This window comes from Heteronotia binoei, chromosome 21 (assembly GCF_032191835.1).
Source record: "Heteronotia binoei isolate CCM8104 ecotype False Entrance Well chromosome 21, APGP_CSIRO_Hbin_v1, whole genome shotgun sequence".
Classification (NCBI taxonomy): Eukaryota; Metazoa; Chordata; class Lepidosauria; order Squamata; family Gekkonidae; genus Heteronotia; species Heteronotia binoei.
In genome coordinates this window covers 187197410-187213606 of record NC_083243.1, presented here as the reverse complement: position 1 = coordinate 187213606, position 16197 = coordinate 187197410, and the positions used below count along the sequence as shown (strand labels likewise).

Below are 16197 nucleotides of genomic sequence, written 5' to 3'. Positions count from 1 at the left end.
AGATAGATAGCAGGAAAAACAAAGTATGATCAGCAGAAAGCCTACAATTATACAGATATTTACCCTTGTAAGAGAGTTCCACGGATATATGTGGGTATAAGAAAATATCTTTTTTTCCCCACAACCCAACCCACAAGATAGATTTGAAATCATAAACAAGGGATGCCTCATGATAATGCTGCCCGTACCTAAATCAAGGGAGTGGGGAGCTGAATCAGGCTGCCCATCTTGGATGGTACATTGCTTGTGCCAACTCAGAGTGTGAGGAGGCTGGGAGCGATCCTGAATGCCTCACTTTCCATGGAGGCCCAGGTCACTGCATTTGCTAGGTCTGCCTTTTTATCATCTTCGGCAGATCAGGCAGCTGGTTCCCTATCTCTCCCCCCGGGACTTGGCTACAATGACTCATATAATGTTCACTTCCCGGCTCGATTACTGTAACTCGTTTTACATGGGCTTGCCCCTGTGGCTGATCTGAAAACGCCAGCTGGTGCAAAACGTGGCGGTGCACCTGCTGACTGCACGGCCTGTGCGGGCGCGCATTTGACTGGTTGCTATGCCATTTGCACAGGCTACCAATTGAATACTGGATCCACTTCGAGGCACTGGTTTTGACCTTCAAATCCTTGCATGGTCTGGGACAAACATTCCTGAGGGACAGGGACTGACGCTCCCGATACGTGCCCAGAGAGCCCTGTGCTCTGCTGACCAAAAAGCTGCTGGTTGTTCCCAGCCCGAGGGGCATCCGTTTAGCCTTGACTGGAGCAGGAATTCCGCCGCCCTGGCCCCAGCCTGCTGGAACATGGTCCCTAGGGTTGCCAATCCCCAGGTGGGGGCAGGGGATCCCCCGGTTTGGAGGCCCTCCCCCCGCTTTAGGGTTGTCAGAAAGCGGGGGGAGGGGAGGGAAATGTCTGCTGGAAACTCTATTATTTCCTATGGAGATTTATTCCAAGAGAAAATCATGGAGAATTGATCCACGGATATCTGGGGCTCTGGGGGGGGGCTGTTTTCTGAGGTAGAGGCACCAAATTTTCAGTACAGCATCTAATCTCTCTCCCCAAAATATTCCCCAAGTTTCAAAAAGATTGGACCAGGGGGTCCAATTCTATGAGCCCCAAAAGAAGGTGCCCCTATCCATTATTTCCTATGGAAGGAAGGAATTGAAAAAGTGTGCCGTCCCTTTAAATGTGATGGCCAGAACTCCCTTTGGAGTTCAATTATGCTTGTCACAGCCTTTATCTTGGCTCCACCCCTAATGTCTTTTGGCTCCACCCCCAAAGTCTCCTGGCTCCACCCCCAAAGTCCCCAGATATTTCTTGAGTTGGCCTTGGCAACCCTGATGGTCCCGTGTGAGATCAGGGCCCTGCAGGTCTTTAAGTTGAGGCATCGGGCATCCAATAAAAAAAAGTGGCTGCGCCCTGATGAAAACACAACTTTCACAGGGTCCAGACTAAAACTCCAGTCCAGTGGCACCAGCTTTGGAGACCATGTACATAACAAATAGTGCAATTTGTTTTTTTTATTCTTATTTAATGTGTTTTAATGACGTATTCATTTGTGTCATACTGTGAAGCTGAATTGTTTTAATTTTTTTGTATGTCATTTGCTCCGAGCCGGCTTGCAGAATATAAAAGTGGGACATCAATCAATAAATAATCACTGATGCTATTCTCTCTCATGGATAATTAGATAATGCATGGGATGGAGAAAGTAGAGAGAGAAGTCCTTTTCTCCCTTTCTCACAATACAAGAACTCGTGGGCATTCGATGAAATTGCTGAGCAGTCGGGTTAAAACGGATAAAAGGAAGTCCTTCTTCACCCAAAGGGTGATTAACATGTGGAATTCACTGCCACAAGCCACAAGCATAGCCACCTTCAAGAGGGGTTTAGATAAAAATATGGAGCAGAGGTCCATCAGTGGCTATTAGCCACAGTGTGTGTGTATACATAAAAATTTTTGGCTACTGTGTGACACAGAGTGCTGGACTGGATGGGCCATTGGCCTGATCCAACATGGCTTTTCTTATGTTCTTATGTTCTCAGTCACCAAAATCTGCATATTCTCAGCAAATGCCTTTGTAGGCATGGCATGAAAAAAAATATCATGATTCAGAACCATCAAGATGTGCTTACACAGCAAAGGCACACAAATCTCACATCTGAAAAAAATTATGTGTATATATTAAAGAAAACTAAAAAAACCCCTTCAAACATAATAAATGGACCAAAATATTAGAACTTATTATTAAGTAAATCATGGTACCTGTAAAGCTTCCATTTGCATAGCGTTAATTCATGATGGCGAGTACAACAAATTCATCATGCCTGGGTATATAATGGCTTGATTTATATTCGAAGGAACAAAATTCAGGAGAACAAAATTAAACTGACACGATTACGTGCTTCAAGCAGCCTAAAGAAGGGTGTCGGGGGGGGGGCATTAACCATCAAAACAACTAAATTATGAAAAAGGATGGGGGGGGGGCATCTCTAGAACTCAATCACACACTTGGTTCACACACAGATACCCGTCCACCAGTTATTAATGTCAAGCATTGTGAAGATACTCAAGAAAATCATTACCATTCATAGCCACTAACAGCCATTAAATCCCAATCAATTCAACTTAACACAAGTGTACTTCAGAGGTCCTTACAGTTCCTTACAGATGCAGCTCAAAAAGTCCCGTCTGACTTATTGCATTGTCCTCCACACACACAAAAAGGCACTGCAAAGGGTCCTCTGAAAAGGAATCGTTTTAGTCTTTTGGAGCTGCTGTCCTTTTTAATAGATCGACACAATTTTCAGCACAAATTATCACAAGGATGTTATTTCCTCAGCAGCGGATAAAAAGGGAGAATTGTGAGAACAGAATAAAAGCTGTGAGGGAACAGAATATATGTTTATGTTAACGAAAGAGATACCGTGTTGTGTATCTGAGCGGAGATGAAATGGATACCAGTAAACATATCTAACTATTTTTCAACTAAGTTAGAATTTATGCTATGCAATGCCCACTATCTAGAAATATATTTAACTTTCAGTCAAGAGAGCTCACAGAATGGTTTGAGAGCACACGGAACAGTTCGTTGCACCAACGCAGGCCTCAGCCCACTCAGTGCCTATATGGGAGACTGATTTTGGATATTGCACTGAAGTTGTCATTTACCTCCTGGATTTCTTGGCTTGGACAGAAAAAGCCAGGAAATGAAAGACTCTACAAACCCTAATAAAGGAATCGAAAAGATTCTACAAACCCTAATAAAAATGAAAGACTGCAACACCGCAATATCTAGTGATGTGTGGATTCTCCTAGCTTGGAGTCCTACTTAAGCCGCCCCCGGCTGAAGAACACCATCTACGCGTTGTAAATAAGTGACATAAATTGGTCTGAAGTGCCATTTTTGTGGTTCTTATGATTTTGACTATCGTTGAAACATCCACCCTTACAACACTTGTCCTCCTATATGCTCATCATGGGTCAATCAAACAGTGTCACCAACATCCCCGGCCGTCTGTAATAAAATATTCCTTTCGCATTGCCACAGTACACACAGGTGAGTACTGTGTTACATGGTGACTTCCCCAAATGCATGTTGACCGACTGATAAGCTGCTTATTTGTGTCGCCCTGTTAAGCAATAATAGGGTTGTCAAGTCCAATTCAAGAAATATCTGGGGACTTTGGGGTGGAGCCAGGAGATTTGGGGAGTGGAGCCAGGAGACATTTGGGGTGGAGCCAGGAGACATTGGGGGCGGAGCCAGCGGCAAGGGTGTGACAAGCATAATTGAACTCCAAGGGAGTTCTGGCCATCACATTTAAAGGGACAGCACACCTTTTTAAATGCCTTCCTTCCATAGAAAATAATTAAGGATAGGGGCACCTTCATTTGTGGCTCATAGAATTGGACCCCCTGGTCCAATCGTTTTGAAACTTGGCAGGTATTTTGGGGAGAGGCACTAGATGCTATGCTGAAAATTTGGTGCCTCTACCTCAAAAATCAGCCCCCCCATAGCCCCCCATACGCACGAATCAATTCCCCATCATTCCCTATGGGAATCGTTCATGGAGGTGCATAATGGCTGTGGGGGTGGGGCTTCCCCCGCCGGCCAGCTGACTGGGGGAGGGGGGAAGCCTGTAAAACCGGGGGATCCCCCGCTGGGACCTGGGGATTGGGAAGCCTAAGCAGTAAGTAGAACAGAAATTGGTATTCGTCCATCCAGTTTAAGAAGTGTAGGGTCCCGGACTTGGCAATCAACAAGCAGTGCCCTTCACGGAGGATGGCAGGCTTGATAGCCTTTGCTCCCACATTTCTAAAGTGAAGCTGTATCGTGAGATGTTCCTGCCAATTATGGAATACAAATTTTTGCCCAAGATCCTGATAAGCTCTGAGAAGTGAGATGGCTCCTACTGAGGATGAGATGAAGAAGAAGAAGAAGAAGATATTGGATTTATATCCCGCCCTTCACTCCGAAGAGTCTCAGAGTGGCTCACAATCTCCTTTCCCTTCCTCCCCCACAACAGACACCCTGTGAGGTAGAAGAAGATATTGGATTTATATCCCGCCCTCCACTCCAAAGAGTCTCAGAGCGGCTCACAATCTCCTTTCCCTTCCTCCCCCACAACAGACACCCTGTGAGGTGAGTGGGGCTGGAGAGGGCTCTCACAGCAGCTGCCCTTTCAAGGACAACCTCTGCCAGAGGATATTGGATTTATATCCCACCCTCCACTCCGAAGAGTCTCAGAGTGGCTCACAATCTCCTTTCCCTTCCTCCCCCACAACAGACACCCTGTGAGGTAGAAGAAGATATTGGATTTATATCCCGCCCTCCACTCCAAAGAGTCTCAGAGCGGCTCACAATCTCCTTTCCCTTCCTCCCCCACAACAGACACCCTGTGAGGTAGATGAAGATATTGGATTTATATCCCGCCCTCCACTCCGAAGAGTCTCAGAGCGGCTCACAATCTCCTTTCCCTTCCTCCCCCACAACAGACACCCTGTGAGGTGAGTGGGGCTGGAGAGGGCTCTCACAGCAGCTGCCCTTTCAAGGACAACCTCTGCCAGAGCTATGGCTGACCCAAGGCCATGCCAGCAGGTGCAAGTGGAGGAGTGGGGAATCAAACCCGGTTCTCCCAGATAAGAGTCCGCACACTTAACCACTACACCAAACTAGCTCTCCAAGGTTGCAATCCTAAAAACACTTACATGGAGTAAGCCCCACTGAATAAAAAGGGACTTCTTTCCAAGTAATACGTGTAGGACTATACTGACCATTTTGCAAATCTAGGCGGCAAAACATGTTATTTCAGCTTTGGTTTGTCTCTCTTCATTTTGAATAGTTTCTCCTTTCTCGTGCAATCTTCCCCACAAAAGCCTATGAATTGCTCAACATATGCATGTGTGTATGTGTGTGACCCATAAAAATCTATGAAATTTAGGGTTAAATGCTTGAAGGTCATCCACCAATTCCCTTCATGAAGGCCTGTGCTTAGCCACTTACTCGCTTCAGAGGGAGAGTGCCTCTATGTTCTGTTTGTAGGCCCTGCACGACATGACAGACCATTGGGCTGATCCAGCAGGGTAACTCTTACGTTAACTGTGTATAGAGCACATGAAAATTGTGTCTGTGTGTTTATAGATGGCATAAAATAAACGCAAGCTTAAAAATGGGGGCTGAAATTGTTAAAAAAAAATTACAAAATACAACATCAAAACGGCACTAATAATGCTGTATCAACTCACCCATTTGATTCATTACAGGAAAATGCCACAGAAACAATAGCCAAACCGATGCGGGTGAATATTGCCTTCCGTCCGCTGCTATAGTGGTAAAGTAAACTTTCTCCATGGAGGCCACAAGAATCATCCACAAATCTCATACATGAATGCTAGGTACTCTTTCCCATCAAACTAAATATTAGTGAACGTTGGAAACATGGTATCTTGTTAAGGATGACAATTCCAGACAAATGCGACTGTCTAAAACAGTCAGAAACACCATGAATGGGGACGAACAGCTACAGCATTCAGCATACATGGTTTATCTCTAAAAAGTGGGAATATAGTTTCAAACAATTAAATGACATTAGTATGTCCCCCAAAGAGCTTTACACCCTGCTGAAAATAATCTACTGGTGATCCTTGGCTCTAAAGATGTCCAACAGTCCTCAACCAGAGTTGGGCTTTTTCAGCCCTGGCTCCTACTTAGTGGAACTCTCTGTATGCAGTTCCACAGGGCATGCAAAGCAGAGATGTTCTGCCAGCCTTTTGGTTGAGGAAAGCAATGGGTACCACCCTGTCGAGCACTCTCTCCCCCCCCCGCCCCATCTTGTTTTCTCCACTTGCGGGACAGTAATGCCTACTGTATTTAGTTGGGCTAGCTAATGTTTCCTGATTTTAAAATGTTTTTAAATTTTAACTTTGACAGTTTTAATTCTTGTTTCTATTGTGCTTGTTGCTGTTAACTGCCCTGAGCCCCGTGAACTCAGGGAAAGGCAGTACATAAATTGAAATTGTGAATAAATATAATAAAATATTCATATGAGACTGTCAGCAAATTTGAGACAGTGTTCCACCACACATACTAGATGGAGGGCAAACAAGATAATGACTGTGACACTTTTTGTCCATAAAAATGTGGGGTATATCCTGGCTAAGGAGAAAAAAGTAAACATTTGGAGAACTGAATATGTGGTTAATCTGAAATGCGCTCCAGTCTATAGTCCACTGTTCTCCTAGACATCAGAAGAGGCGAAAAAGAGGGAGTTAAGAACCACTATTGTTCAAAGTCTTGCAGATTAACTAGGACTGAATCATAAAAGAGCCAACAGTTCAACTAGTTTCGTAAAGGTAAATGGCTCCAAAGAGGGCAGAGGAAGCACATAGGCAGTGGAAGCCCCCTTTAATTACAGAGTTTGAGTCCAACCGGAGTAGCTTTTAAAACTATGCCACCTGAGATCATCTGTAAGTTAACAAAAACATTTGCATCATAAAACATGCCAAGGCAGCACAGAGACAGGGCAGATGTGGGACAAGCAAAGATCAGGGCACTAAAACAATCAAGGCTGTAAATAACGACTGGTAATCCGCAATCATTGCAACTTGGATTTAAATGCCAGGCGACTAATGGGCTTCACTGGACTCAAAGGGAATACTTTCTTATATGCAATTTTGTGAGCAGCAGAGACTAGCATCTGACCCTCAGAAAGGTATCAAAAGAATGAGGAAAGCATTTCTAATTGGACTTTTTGTTGGGCCACGCACATTATACAAACTTTCCCCCAATGAACAGCATTCCTAGAGCAGTTGTTTTCTGCAGTTTCTACTGTATATCTTACAGTAACTGCACAATGAGAAGGAATTGTTAGCTAAAAGCCCATGGCAGTTGGGAAAGAGTGGGGAAGAGTATTCAACCTAGTCCTAAAAATTCTTTTTCTTTCACTGTTGTTTTTGCTTCATTAAATTTTCCACAGATTTGCAGAGAAGAAAACGTGATCAATAAACCTTGACAAAACTGTACGTGTGAAAAAGGCCAAAGAAAGGCACAGGGAAGATAAAAGGGATACCCCGATTGCAGATTTCAGAGGCAGATGACCAGAGCTTTGGGTTGCTGAATAATCTGAATAGACTGTCATTTCTTTGCAGCTTTTCACTTTCTTTCTCCTCCTGACTGTTGGAACTCTTCACTCAATACAATAGTAAATGCACTAAAACTGGTTTTCTTATGCTAATAGATGGGATCGGGTACTCAGAGTTAAAACACACTTCTCACCAATGTGTTTTCTTTTTCTTTAAAAAATACATTAACCTATTCAAGTTAACCCAAAACGGCAAAGATTGCTCAAAGCTTATCCTCACCAATGAACAAAATTATGTAGATTCTCTCTCTCTCTCTCTCTTTCCTAGCAGACTAGGGAGAAAAGTCCCAAATCAAGGGAATAGCTTTTTCAGTGCCTTTCAGATGAGAGAAATATCTCAGAAGCTGAAAAGAAACAGAGGACAGAAATAATGACAATTGGCATTTAGGACAGTAACCCTTATTATTCTATTTCAGTTTAAATGTTTTTATTTGTTTTTTTTTAAACTATTTGTAAATTAATATGGGATGAGGGCAAAAATTGTATTTTCTGGAAAGCTGCGGTTTAGACCATCTGCCTATAGTCTTATTGATAACAATGGCCCAACAAACTTTATTTTCAATTGCACCAAGTTTTTAACCACCAGATTTCCCCATCGCATCTTTGGAAAATGTAACTCTCGATGCTTCAGAAGACAGCCCTGACGAATGGAACATTATTAATTTCCTAAATTATTTCCCTGTGATTCCTCAGAGTTAAAATAAACTCTGCCACTCAGGTATGCCTCTACTGGAGCTATACTAAAAATGAGAAAGTGTCTTGTTATGGCTGCAAGTTTCTCCAGTGTAGGATGGCCTTTCATTTGTAGGGCACTCTGAAGTAAGTGGTTTGAGCAGACTGTCTCCTTCTGATGTCTATTGAGTGGTACATGGTTATGGGCTGTGAGGTTTCACACAAGTGCCCCATAAGACCCAAGTATCTCAGAAATCTATGGAAGTGTGCAAGTATACAGATAATTAAATGCAATGTTTTGTTACAGGAGTTTGGGTATAATATAGCCCCAGAAATTCAAATCTCAGTCAATGTTTTCTCTTCGAGGTGCTATACAAAAATATACACACACACCCCAAATTTAAAATATATATATTTCCCTGCAGTATATGTCAAACACATTCACACATTGCTGATTGGCAGTAATTCGGTTAACAGAACAAGCTGCCGAAGAGTAAGCATTCGTGTCCGATAAATATCGGAGAAGCCACAATACCGATGAAGTTTTAAATCATTTTTTTTTAACACAACTCTCTTGTTCTCTTTAAAAAAAAATCAACCAGCCTTTCAGAAATCCTTGGGTAAGATCATTAAGGGTATTCTTCCCAAGGAAGGCAAAGCATGTGTGTTTGCTGCACAATTAAATATAGAGTTGGGGGGGGGGGGGGGTTGACTGCTGGCGGAATCTGCTTTCTTCACTAATCCGTACTGGAAACTTTGCTGTGAACAAGGCACTTCTGAAAGTACAAAAAGCTTGAAGGATTTGTGTATCTTTCAGGAATCAGAGCAAACAACTGGCCCACAGTAGACCACCACAGGCTAAGGCAGCAGAGGGCCAGCAGCATCTGTTCCGTTTCAATAAAACTGTCCTTATGCTTAGGAGGCAGTTCAGCCCTGGAAGAGATGCTCCTTAGAAAAGAATAAATGCAAGGCAATGCTAAGATGTTTTCGTGTTTACCCACAATCAAATTTAAATTAAGCCGCCATCGCAGAAGGAAGATGTCTCTGGTAATCGGATCCTTCAACCTTTCGATCTCAATATGAGGTTTTGGCGAATGTGTAATTTTTGCGGCATTTACCGTGTAGAATGCCACTGTTTTAAACCATGTAGAATGCCACTGTTTTAAACTAAAAGCAATTAAAAACAGCAGCAATATTGTACTTTATAGAGGTTATCTTCTTAGAGATTTTAAAAGACCACTAGACTGAACTAGCTATTTGATCCCCCGCCCCAGCTGTTCCTTAAGACCAACCTTTTAAACCATTGCTTTTTTTCCCAGGGTAATGCCCTTTTACCCTTTATCACAGTTGTCAGTCTATGGACTACTTGGCACAGGGGTCCTGACTTTTATTTTACCAACGTGCAACACCTAATCGTATCTGAGATACTTTCCGCAGTCCCTCAAGGCACCTTCCAACATCAGCTTGTGAGGATGCTCCCCCAGATTCTGTTTCAGAAACCCAACAAATATTAATTGGACTCAAGAGCCTCAAGTTTATGACAGCACAGGTTTGCAAAATAAGGCTACAAAAGTCCACAAATAGCTCCAGGTTTAAATTAGTATAATACATTGTTCGATTAGGCCCTTTGAAAGAGTTTTACTTTTAAAAATGTCCTGTTGCAAGCATTATTTATCCATGTGCATTCATTTCACCCTTCACTTCCTTTTACAAGGAAAAAGAGAGAGATTAAAAGGAAGTTTGCAACAGTCCCAAGGAGGTGTTTCCCCTTTGCGGTACGTGGTTCCATTTCTGGGCACTTCAAACTTGTATGCTTAAGGCAATGACAAGATTCGAGATCAAGTGGATCTTGCCCCACACCTTGCTTTGAAGATTATCTTTTTTTTATAAATGTACACCAGAGGATCAAAAAGATCATCAGAGAAAAACACCGTTGAACACCAGGTGATCCTCCCCTTCTAAAAATTACGGGCAGGTTGTCTAAGAGTTGCTGGAAATGTGCCTTTATTTTAATTATCCTACAAAATAAAAGTTCCGCTGAGGGTAATTTGTTTCAGAAAAAGAAAAAAAGCCCTTGCCAGGAGTGGTGTTATTCAATGTGCCATTTAGTTGGAGGGTAATTCAAAGTCTGACAGGTGTCAAAGTTTCCTGGCACTCTTGACAAAATGCAAATAACTCCGGACAAGCATCAGGATTTCCAAAAAACCCCCCAAAAAACGAAGCATGGACTAACGCTTGACAGATATGCACTGCTCCCCATGCATTTCAGAAGGGCCGCTGCAGTTTTAGAAAACTTCCTCTCCCAGGTGAAAGCACACGAATGGATTCGTTTCCCCTCCAGCACAATGTAAGTAAATTTGTTTTAAGTCCCCTTTTTTAAAAAAAGTTATTCACTTCAGTCTAAGGTAGCTAGAACAAACAGATCAAATCAGTAAGCCTCTACAAGAAATCAGTCTTTCCCACTTCTGTATATTTTGGATTTCAGAGTTTATTTACTCTACTCATTTGGCACGGCGTCCACAGGACATGCCAATACAATATTTGTTTAAATGCTATTTTATGCAGCATGCGAGAGTAATGTTTACTTTCAAATTCTTGGACATCCCCTGAGACCCAGCTGCATGAAAAAGAGAGAAAAGTGTTACAACTGCTCTTTTTATCTTTAACAGTCAATAATACATCAACGTAAAAACCCAGAGAATGCATGGGCTGCATGGATTTCAGGAATTGTATAAAACAAATCGAAAGATGCTTATATAGCCACACTCATGTTATTGATAGATCGTCTTTTAAAAAGCCAAAGTGCAGATGTTATTCTGCACAGCGATATCTAGCCATACCTAATGGTGATGATCCATCCCCAAATAGGACATTTAGGTCCCATTAATTTCAGTGAGCACTCGACTTTGGCACTGCGTGTATTCCATTTTGAATCCAAGTTTGAACCCATATAGAGGTATAGATATATCTGGGCCAAACGACCTTTACTTTTTTTTTTTGCTCTTCGGTGTGTTGTTCTGATAGGCCGATAAAATTGCGACCAAAGTTAGCGGACGATTGCAAAAGCTTCTGTGCGAGCACATGAAAGGAATCCGCTGATACATTCAGCTGTAGGATCCCCAGGTGTGTCTTCCTTTCACAGCATTTCCCCACATCTCTCAGCAGTTTGACGGCGTATAAGGACGACCTCTTGATTTCAGGCACCACAGGCCCACAGGGCTCCTCGGGATGGGCTCAACCTACAATTCCAGGGGGCCCCCAATTCTGGAAATCTTCACTTGGCAAACCTACCTCAGAGAATCCCATTCTCTCCCCCCCCCTCCCCTGTTCTGTGCAGCTGTCTGCCCTATTACCTGAAACCACCTAACCAACCCCCCTACCCTTCTGGACTCTGTGGGACAACGCGTTAAAGAAGATCCAACCCAGCAACTATCAGGCCTGCATGCCCTGCAAATGACAGCAGTGTTTTGAGGTGTGCATGCGCCTAAGGCTTCCCACACAAATCGACTCCCCACCCCGTCCTTTCCCCAATTGTTTCTGAATCCTGGGGGAAAACAACAAAAGCCATCCGCTCTCCAAATCCTTAATAGGATTGGCGCCCATCTCCCTCCAAGCCGCTCCCCATCACACAGAGATCGAGTTGCAGCGGTGGATTTTTCAAATTCCTTCGCAAATATACTTGCTGAAAGATTGCTCCGGGCGCCGGGCTGTGTGTGTGTGTGTGTGTGTCAATCGAAGCCCGTCCCTGCCCCTCAGCCCAGCTTTCCGTTCATGTTTTAAGGTTGCAAAAAAGACCCCCCCCCCCAACCTGCCCTCTGCAAACGCTCAGACCCCTTCCGACGCAAGAAGTTGCACCGAAGCGACTGTCATTCCCTGGGAAACCCCAGCCCTCCTTGGCCCGGGAAGACCTCCCTAGGCATCCCTGCGGAAGGTGTTAACACGCTTTCCAAGGAGAAGACGACATTGGATTTATATCCCGCCCTCCACTCAAGAGCCTCACAGCGGCTCACAATCTCCTTTCCCTTCCTCCCCTCCCCACAACAGACACCCTGTGAGGTAGATGAAGATATTGGACTTGTATCCCGCCCTCCACTCCGAAGAGTCTCAGAGCAGCTCACAATCTCCTTTCCCTTCCTCCCCCACAACAGACACCCTGTGAGGTGGGTGGGGCTGAGAGGGCTCTCCCAGCAGCTGCTCTTTCGGGGACAACCTCTGCCAGAGCTATGGCTGCCCCAAGGCCATTCCAGCAGCTGCAAATGGAGGAGTGGGGAATCAAACCCGGTTCTCCCAGATACGAGAGCTCTGGCTGACCCAAGGCCATCCCAGCAGCTGCAAGTGGAGGAGTGGGGAATGAAACCCGCTTCTCCCGGATAAGAGAGCTCTGGCTGCCCCAAGGCCATTCCAGCAGGTGCAAGTGGAGGAGTGGGGAATCAAACCCGCTTCTCCCGGATAAGAGAGCTCTGGCTGCCCCAAGGCCATTCCAGCAGCTGCAAGTGGAGGAGTGGGGAATCAAACCCGGTTCTCCCGGATAAGAGAGCTCTGGCTGCCCCAAGGCCATCCCAGCCGCTGCAAGTGGAGGAGTGGGGAATCAAACCCGGTTCTCCTGGATAAGTGAACTCTGGCTGCCCCAAGGCCATCCCAGCAGCTGCAAGTTGAGGAGTGGGGAATCAAACCCACTTCTCCCGGATAAGAGAGCTCTGGCTGCCCCAAGGCCATCCCAGCGGCTGCAAGGGGAGGAGTGGGGAATCAAACCCGCTTCTCCCAGATAAGAGAGCTCTGGCTGCCCCAAGGCCATTGCAGCAGTTACAAGGGGAGGAGTGGGGAATCACACCCGCTTCTCCCGGATAAGAGTCGGCACACTTCACCACGGCACCAAAGTGGAAAGAGTGGTTTCCCCCTGCAAAAGAGCCTGGGGCGACGCCTGCAGCCCGGAGGGGTGCAGCCCAGGCGTGGAGAGGGGGAGCAGCGCCCGCCATGCGCTTGGGCCAGGCTGCAACCGCGGACTGCACACCCCCCCCCCCCGCCGTGCCGCGCCGCGCCCCGCGAGATTACCAGGCGAGGTCGACAAGTGGCCCGCCAGGCGCGTGGAGCTCCCACCCCCAGCAGCGTCCAGTTGAGCCTGGGGCAATCCCCGCCGCCCCCACCCCCCCAGTCCGGTTCCCCTCGGCCCCCGCCGGCGAGCGAGACGCCCCCCGCACGCCAAGTTCCCCGGCCGCAGCCCCGCCGCCCGCCCGCGCAGGCAGCCCACTCGCCGCAGCCGCAGCCGCAGCGCGCTTCCCAACTTGGCCCCCGCGGCGGCACAGCCCGAGCCAGCGCTGCCCTCCTTTCCTTTCCCCTCGCGGAGCGAAGGCGCAGCGGCACACAATCGCGGCTGGGGCGGGGCGGGGGGGGGGGAAGTCGGGCTCGTCCCGTTAGAAAAACTCCCGCGCGGAGCAGCGCCGCTTCTGGGGCACCAACGTCTCCCGGGTCGCGCCTTTCAACCCCGGGCGGGCTCGGCGAGAGCGGCCGCTTCGGCCCTCTAGCGGGGCATGCCGCCTGCTTCGCGGCGGAGGAGGGAAAAGAAAAGAGCTCAACTTTACCCCGAGCGAAGTTTTCAGTGTTCCGGCTCCGGAGCAGAGCTGCGAATCCGCTTCCCCATCGTCCGCTTCTCGGTTCCCTTGCCGTCCTTTTGTCCCCGGGTTTCGAACCCCCTTCTTGGAAAAAAGCTTTCCCCCCTTCGCCGAGGCTCCTCCGGGCAGGAGAAAAGGAGAGTTCACAAAAGTGGGGCGAGCTTCGGCTGCTGGCGGCTCTCTGCCCTCCTGCCATCCATCATCCCGAAAGGCAGGACACCGGCGCACGCAGGCGGGGGAGAAGTTGAGCAAGGGAGGAGAGAAGAGAGCTCTGTCTTTCGCCCACCACCACGAGAGGAAAGTTGAACTAGAAGGGGGGGACACACACACACACACACGCAAGCGTACCAAGGGGGAGGAGAAAAGAAACTTTTCTCTCTCTCCCGCACTTCGAAATCCAGTTTGGGGTTTGCTCACTCCAGTCCAAATGATCTCCCCAGCCCAAAGCCATGGACTGATCTGTTTTCCTTCGAATCCATTCCCGCCCCTCCTCCTTTCCTTCCCCGCCTTTAGTCAATGGCACGATTCCCTGTTAGGGCGCAGGCTGAGTTTTCTCACATGCTGGAGGGAGAAAGGATGTGCAGCTAGGGATGGAGGAGCCCTCCATGCCTACCCCCGGTCCCGCCAAAGAACTGGAAAGCCTGGCTCACAATTCCAGGCTGCTTCGTGCCGACCCCCCCTGCACAACTGCACTGTTAACCCCTGAGTCAGGAAGGTTCCTAAGCCGTAGCTAAGACAACAGGCTAGAGGGCCGAATCATACATTCTTGCAGAGCCTGATTTGGTTTGAAATTCATGGGGAAAAATGAGATGTTTCTGCCCAGAACCATTTGGAAAGAGCTGAAAGTTTCTGATCAATGTGATGTTTCCAGGTAAACTTGAAGCTTCGATGAAGCTTACAGCGAAAACAAGTCCCTAATATTCCGGAGATGCTTTTTTAGCTGCATGTTGGGATCAAGCCGGACTACTGTCCTAAGTGGAACTGATTTTGAAGGTAGATGGAACTGAAGACATCTTTCAGAGACAAAAGAAGGGTGATTGATTCACCGATTGATTCACTGTTAACCCCTGAGTCAGGAAGGTTCCTAAGTCATAGCTAAGACAACAGGCTAGAGGGCCGAATCATACATTCTTGCAGAGCCTGATTTGGTTTGAAATTCATGGGGAAAAATTGAGATGTTTCTGCCCAGAACCATTTGGAAAGAGTTGAAAGTTTCTGATCAATGTGATGTTTCCAGGTAAACTTGAAGCTTCGATGAAGCTTACAGCGAAAACAAGTTCCTAATATTCCGGAGATGCTTTTTTAGCTGCATGTTGGGATCAAGCCGGACTACTGTCCTAAGTGGAACTGATTTTGAAGGCAGATGGAACTGAAGACATCTTTCAGAGACAAAAGAAGGGTGATTGATTCACCAGTTAATACTTTACCTGTTGGATCACCTGGCTGGATCTGTTGGTTCCTCGCTGTGCTTTTTGAAAGAATTTCATATGGACTTCTGCTATTATAAATGTATATTGGAATCCTACTGGATATGAATACTTTGTAGGACTGCTAGAGTGGATCTAAGAGCCCCGTGGCGCAGAGTGTTAAAGCTGCAGTACTGCAGTCCTAAGCTCCGCTCACAACCTGAGTTGTTTGATCCCCAGTAGAAGCTGGGTTTTCAGGTAGCCAGCTCAAGGTTGACTCAGCCTTCCATCCTTCTGAGGGTAGTAAAATGAGTACCCAGCTTGCTGGGGGAGAAAGTGTAGATGACTGGGGAAGGCAATGGCAAACCACCCTGCAAAAAGTCTGCCATGAAAACATTGTGAAAGCAATGTCACCCCAGTCAGAAATGACTGGTGCTTGCACAGGGGACCTTTCCTTTCCTAGATTGGATAGAATTTTGTGTTTAGAGTATTGCACACGGAGGCTTTGCCATGCTTATCAACCAACCTGGAGGTTGGCAATCCTACCTTCATCAAGCCTCCACTTCGTATGAAAGCATATCACATTTATTTGAGCCTTTATTTTCTTTCTTTTAGATTTTTATGGCTTGTCCAACTCCATGAAAACTGGCTGAGGCCGCCCATCAATATGCTCCCCCCGGTGCTGAATCTCCTTTTGCACCAGTGATGCTGGCATTGTCGTCCTGTGAACGACAGAAGCAGATTCAAAGATCTCACATTTCTGTGGTCCCATACTGAACAGGCTTTTGGAGACATTCATGTGGGCAGGGCTTCTCCCCCCCCCCCAAAAAGAAGAGGTGCTGGGACTCTCAAGAGGGAAATGAAGGGGAAA

The 16197-nt window shown here is 46.4% G+C and overlaps 1 protein-coding gene across 3 annotated transcripts in view; it reads right to left on the bottom strand.

Annotated features, from left to right (window-relative positions):
- GLI2 (GLI family zinc finger 2) overlaps nt 1–13963 on the bottom strand; it is a 459364-nt gene extending 445401 nt beyond the window's left edge. For all 3 annotated transcript variants that reach the window (XM_060261633.1, XM_060261634.1, XM_060261635.1), the window contains exon 1: nt 13891–13963. The gene's annotated coding sequence lies outside the window, so the exon portion shown is untranslated. The remainder of the gene's footprint in view (nt 1–13890) is intronic.
- Between the last annotated feature and the right edge of the window lie 2234 nt (nt 13964–16197).